Source organism: Strix uralensis, chromosome 4, assembly GCF_047716275.1.
Source record: "Strix uralensis isolate ZFMK-TIS-50842 chromosome 4, bStrUra1, whole genome shotgun sequence".
Taxonomy (NCBI): Eukaryota; Metazoa; Chordata; class Aves; order Strigiformes; family Strigidae; genus Strix; species Strix uralensis.
Window position 1 is genome coordinate 62,954,108 of NC_133975.1, and position 6,000 is coordinate 62,960,107.

The following is a 6,000-nucleotide window of genomic DNA, read 5'->3' on the forward strand; positions in this document are numbered from 1 at the left end:
TGCATCTCAGCCTCCTCCTAAGCAGCTAGCTGCCTGGAACCAGGACTGGGAGAGTGGAAATGCTAATACCTCCTAATGAGTGATCTAAACAGGAAAGTAAATACAACAGACTGGGTTGTTTTGGCTAAAGCAATGAATGCTACAGTGACAAGCAGACAACAATCCATTGCTTCTGGCCATATACAAGTTGTTTTCACTACCGCAGAGAAGAATCACATGCCTATCAGGAAAGGGAGAGAAAGACAGTCTCCCTTCCTACCTCGCCATCCCTCCTACAAACTAAACATCTGCCTGTCTGTAGCAGAAAGGGTGGAAAAAAAACATCAGGGGGACTGCGTTGTTTCTATGGACTACTCTGGACAGAACGCTGCTGATCAAACTCAGTCCTTGAATATAATCCCCCAGGTAGCCAGGGCATATTTCTGGGGCACTGTACCTACATCTTCATTAGCAATAAAGAGCACCAGCTCGAGGTAGGCTCTGTAGACTGGGAAAGAGGAAAGGGCTGCTCTCTGGCTCATGGCAGGGAGTGATCATCAGCCTTATAACCGTATTTCCAAGTTAAACAGTCAAAAGACGATTGCAAGCAGAACACAAATAAATAATTAAGCAAGCAAATAAACCAAGAGTTTAAAAAAATAAAAAAGGCATTAAAAAAAAGCTATTTTCTTCCTCCAACCATATATACCGGCCCTCTTGCTCAAAAATCCCTCTGGCGAACGCCAGCCCTGTACTGTTAGAGCCGGCAAACGCAATCTCACAGGCAGGAGGTGGGAAGGTCTGAGCATCTCTAGCAATGCATCTACCTGGACCATACATTTCCCTCTCTGGCTGCAAGGGAAAGAGAAGCTCGCGCCTACCTGTAACTCGGGGCCACTGGGCTGGATGCAGACCTTCACCCTACCGCCCCATATCCACACACACGCAACCCCCAATGCACCCCCCACTTCGGCAATATCCCCACCCATGCCCCCTGCCCACCCTCTGCCTCCTGCTATCCAGGAAAACGATTGCTTGTCGAGGCACCCTTCAGCAATTAAATAGAAACATAGATCCATGAAGGGGTGGGCACGAGAACGGCGCGGGGGGGGGGGGGGGGGGGGGAGAACACACACACACGAAACTCAGGAATTTCTCAGTGTAACACCAGCAAACCCACCAGTCCAACGTGGTGCCTTTCACAGAAAAACAGAAGGGAGAGCGAGAACAAAACCTACCAGGTCTCCTCCATCTCCCCACCGCCTTCACCACCCTAGCTGTCCACAGCCAAACCCGGCCGGAGCCCACAAGGCATTTCCCAACCAGCAGCACACCCCTTGTCCCCACTGTCCGTCCCCTCCCGCCAGCATGCAGACCCAGAGAGACACTCCCCCGTTACCTGGAGGATCCTGCCCCCCTGAAGGGAAACTATCCTTATTACGAAATTATTCAATCCAAGCGTGCGCCCAGGGCGGCCGGCACCCTTCAGCCCAACGCAACCGGGCAAGGATGTGACTGCCGGCCAGGCTGGTGAGCATCCATCCGTTGGGTGGTTAGTTACCTTTAGTCACCTCCGGCTCCTGAGCTGCAAGTCCCCATCAGTTCCTCAACAACCTGCAGCAGGGAGCTGCTGCCACAATCCAGCCATTAAAACCAGGGGTGGGGGTAGGAAGCAGACCTGGCCACAGTACCAAAGCCCCCAGCCAGGAGAAAAAGGGGGGGGATGAAACGCAGGGAACGTCCCTCAAGGAAGGAAAAATCTTTTAAAAAAGAATAATAATTAAAAAGGGAACAAAAATAGGAAGAAGAAAAAGTCTCTCCTTTTCTGCCGTATTCTTCTGCTACACAGGCTCCCTCCCGGAGGACGGAGGGTGTGTGGGAATGGGGGAGGCGATCGCTCCCTCCTCTCCCCCGTCGTCGCCGACACCTCTGGACCAAAGCCCCGCTCCGATTTACCTCCTCCAGGTGGGCAACTTCAGAGCAAGGCGATGTCTCCGGAGCCGGCACCACCGGCCGGGCGATTCGTATGCGGCAGAGTCATTGCCTGTGCTGCTGCTGCCGCTGCTGCTGCCGCTGCTGCTGGGGAGGAACAGCCGCTGCCGAAGAGACCACCAAAAAAAAAAAAAAAAAAAAAAAAAAGGGAGAGAAATCTTCCACCATCCCCCTTTCCCTCTTCCCCCTCCAGCACCAGCCGCTCTCTGCATCCGCTCCCCTGCCCGCGGCCCCTCGCTCCGCCGGGGCTGGGGGACACAAAGGCGCCCGCGCAGAGAGAGGCGGGTGGTCCTCAGCCCCCCGGGCTCCGCCGGCACCCCAGATCCTTCCTCCTCTTCCTCCTCCTCCTCCTCCCGCTGCGGAGACCGCCAGCCCCAGCGTGGCTGAGCGCGGGCGGACGGGAAGGGGGTGGGGGGGGGGGGGCGGCTCCGCGGGCGCGGAAGGGGGGGCGGCTCCGCGGGCGCGCCCCGCGCAGTGCCTAGCGGGCGCGGGGGGGGCCCATGGCCGCGGGCGGGCGGCCCCGCCGGCTCAGCTCGGCACAGCGCACACGCACCGCACACGAGGAGGGGGCGGCGGCGCTCCGGGGCGGCGGCAGCCGCAGCACCCGCGTCCCCCGCAGAGCCGGGAGCGGGGCCCGGGGAGGCGGCGGCGGCGGGCGGCGCGGCGCTGCTGCCCTGCCCGGCAGCGGCCGCACGGAGCCGAGCGGGCGGCGAGCCGAGGGGCGGGGGAGCGGCGAGGGCCCGGATCTGGGTTGCGCGGACGCGGGCTCCACCTAGCAGCCGGCCGGCACCGCACCGCACCGCCCGGCCCCGCCGGGGGCTCCCGCCGCCCCGCCCCCGGGGCCCGCACTGCCCCGTCCCCCCGGGCCCTCTGCAACCCCAGCGCCCACCCCCGCCACGACCTGCCCCGCAGACCCCTCCCGACAGGATCAACCCCCCCCCCGATTGGCCGCTCTGCCCATTGCTCCCCTCCCAGGCAGCCAATCGCAGCCTGCCTACCAGGCGCAGAACGTTCTACTGGATTCCATACCTCTGGATTGGCCGCTGGGGCTTTTGTCCAGCCAATCGCAGCCTGCCTTTCCTGCACAGAACCACAGGCTGGTTTCCTCACCGCCGGATAGGCTGCTTTGCCTATTGCTCCCCTCCCAGGCAGCCAATCGCAGCCTTTCTTTCCTGCGCAGAACCATGCCCCGCTGGATTCCCCACCTCCTGATTGGCCGCTTGGCCTGTTGCCCCCAGCCAAGCGGCCAGTCCCAGCCTGCCGGCTGGTCACAGAGCCTCTCCAGGGATGGGGCTCAGGGCTGCCCCACAGCAACCCGGGGCTGGGGGGACACACTCCATTCCTGCCCTGGGGTCCCCAGGAGGAGGGAAACGTAAATCCCCCGCTCTTCGGAGAGCCGAGGACAGCCGGGACAGGGACAAGAAGTCTGTCTTTCTTTTAACGTTCGTTATCTTAAATGAATCGCAGAATTGTCTGGGTTGGAAGGGACCTTGAAGATCATCTAGTCCAACCATTAACCTAGGATTCACAGTTCCCAACTACACCATATCCCTCAGCGCTATGTCAGCCCGACTCTTAAACACCTCCAGGGATGGGGGTTGCCTGGGCAGCCCATTCCAACGCCTAACAACCCGTGCTGTAAAGAAACGCTTCCTGATATCCAGTCTAAACCTTCCCTGGCGCGTCCTTTCGCCAAGGCAAAATGCTTACAAGGGACCTCTGGAAATAATGGTCCTTGGCTGGAACACGGTAAACACTTTTCTCCCAGACCACATTGTCCATTTGCTTTTAGTTTTGGAGAGAAGGACCCAAACAAATCAAACTGTTTTCACACAAAAAGAAAAAAAAGAAAAGAAAAAAAATGCAGTTTTCCAATTGCCTGAGTGCTGACACATACAGTGTTCCAGACCTTATCCCAGCGACCAGACCTATTTGGGGAGACGCCACTGGACTCCTGGCTTTGAACTCAAAAAAACTATAGCCAAGAGATCTGTAAGGGCCCGAAGGAGGCCAGCCAGCCCACGCCAGTGGAAGACCCACTTCATTTATTATCCTACCCAGCTGTTTCTTTAACAAGTTCTTAAGGATCTCAAATGACCGAGACCTCGCAGGACCATCCTTTTCAGCGGGATAAGGGAATTAATTAATCTCATTTGTTAACGCAGACTGTGAGTCAGGAGGATGCTCACACGTGTTCCTAGCTGCATCGCTAGTTAGACAGGCACAGAAATGTGTATTTTAGGTTAAGAACTGCTATTCTGGTTGCATTGATGTGCTGTGGAAAATTAAGACCCATAAACATAAACGCTGTTTTCCCAATAATAAAATCAGGGCCTATCTCACTGACACTGCAAAAATAAAGGAAGAATGTTGACTGTGGTGAAATTCAGTGGGGGTGGAAAAAATTGAAAAGTTATAACAGATCTGTCTCAACCATTTCTGTTTTCAGTAGACCTCTGCAGTCATGTTAAAGAACACCTAGCCTTTCCCACAAGGCTGCAAAATACCCCCAAAAATCAGAGTGAATGATGCACAGCCATCTACAAATGTTTACTTCCAGAAAAAGTAGGTTTTAAAGCAATTAAAAAGCCATTGTGTTTCAGGCCTCTCATTTGGCTCACCCAAATTGTTCTCCCCAGTGGGAAAAACCCTCAGAGAATCTCCGCTCCATCCTTGGGAAAGTCCTTTTCTGCAACGGCCCTTCTTCCAGGGGCAACATGGAGAAAAAAAAAACAAACATACACACACACACACACAAAAACCCCACCCAAAGAAACCACCAAAACCCCCAGATCTTTAATACTGCCTCTGCTGGGATGCTCAGAGATATGAGATTCTTCAAGATATGATTACCTCTCTGATGATATTCACCACACATGCTCTGGGAACTAAGCAAAGCCCTACAAGTTAAAATTAGATTTGCTATATATCTTTAAGCTCTGCTTTAATGCAGAGGTGAGAATCAAATCAATGTTTAGTCAGTGAGTGGAAAAAAGACAAAGCATCACTAGGCTTAAAGTGTGGTGGTTTTGTGTTGTTTTCTCTCATAGCATTGCATATAATGAAGATGGAAAAAACCCAATGAATTGTGGGGGAAGACAAGAAGAGCTTCAGAAGGCCACCAGCTTGTCATGCTATCATTGCTCATTAAAATCATGTCTCAGGCTTAATGCTGCGAGCCAGCCCAGAAAATCTTAGAGACAGAAAAGTTGCATTAGGTCGTACAGTTGTGGTCCCCAGAGGCAACAGCAAGATTATTCCCTAAAGGATATTTTCCCAGTATTTTGTCCAGTGAAACTTGAAAGGTGTCCAGGTTTCCACCAATTCCCCTGAGTGATTACTCCCTGGTTTCATATATCTCACTATTTGGAAGATTTTCCTGCTGTTCAACCTACATTTTTCTGTTTCTTAATTTCATACCATTACTTGTGGTTATGGCCCCAATTAATCAAAGTACTTCAATGAATGCTTAAATCTAGGTACGTGCTTAAGCTCCGTTGAAATCACGTGCGTCAGTGTTATGCAGGGCTGATGGATATGCGCATGTGTTTAAGCACTGTGCTGAATTGGGACCATGCATCATCCAAAATAATTATCCTTTTCTTACATATTTTTAAACCATTATCCTTCCCTTGCTTAATTATTGATTAGTTAAGCTATATATTTAAGCTACTTAATCTCTCCTTGTGTATCGGTCTTTCCAAGAGTCTGATAATTTTTATTCTTAGGATCTGAATTCCCTCAAATTCTTTCATGTTTTGTAAGGATGGGTAATGAGGTATTGCAATTTAATGCCATATCCCAGGTGTGATTACATAAAGATCAGTTATTCTCTGAAGTCAAAGGATATAACTTACCTGCGCCAGCAACCCCGAAGTGCATTGATTTGTTGTGCTGCTCTATCATTTTGTAAGACGCTCTATAATCTACTCCTATTCTTTTCCATATCCATCACCATCATATCCATCATCACCATCATCATATCCATCATCAGGTATTTTTGCTTGCAGAGACGGCCAGCCCTTAGGC

General features: G+C 52.5%; 1 protein-coding gene across 1 annotated transcript in view; it reads right to left on the reverse strand.

Moving 5' to 3' along the window:
* The window catches only part of ADGRL3 (adhesion G protein-coupled receptor L3), a 514,733-nt gene extending 512,404 nt beyond the window's left edge, over positions 1 to 2,329 (reverse strand). The window contains exon 1 of the mRNA XM_074866987.1: positions 1,379 to 2,329. The gene's annotated coding sequence lies outside the window, so the exon portion shown is untranslated. The remainder of the gene's footprint in view (positions 1 to 1,378) is intronic.
* Between the last annotated feature and the right edge of the window lie 3,671 nt (positions 2,330 to 6,000).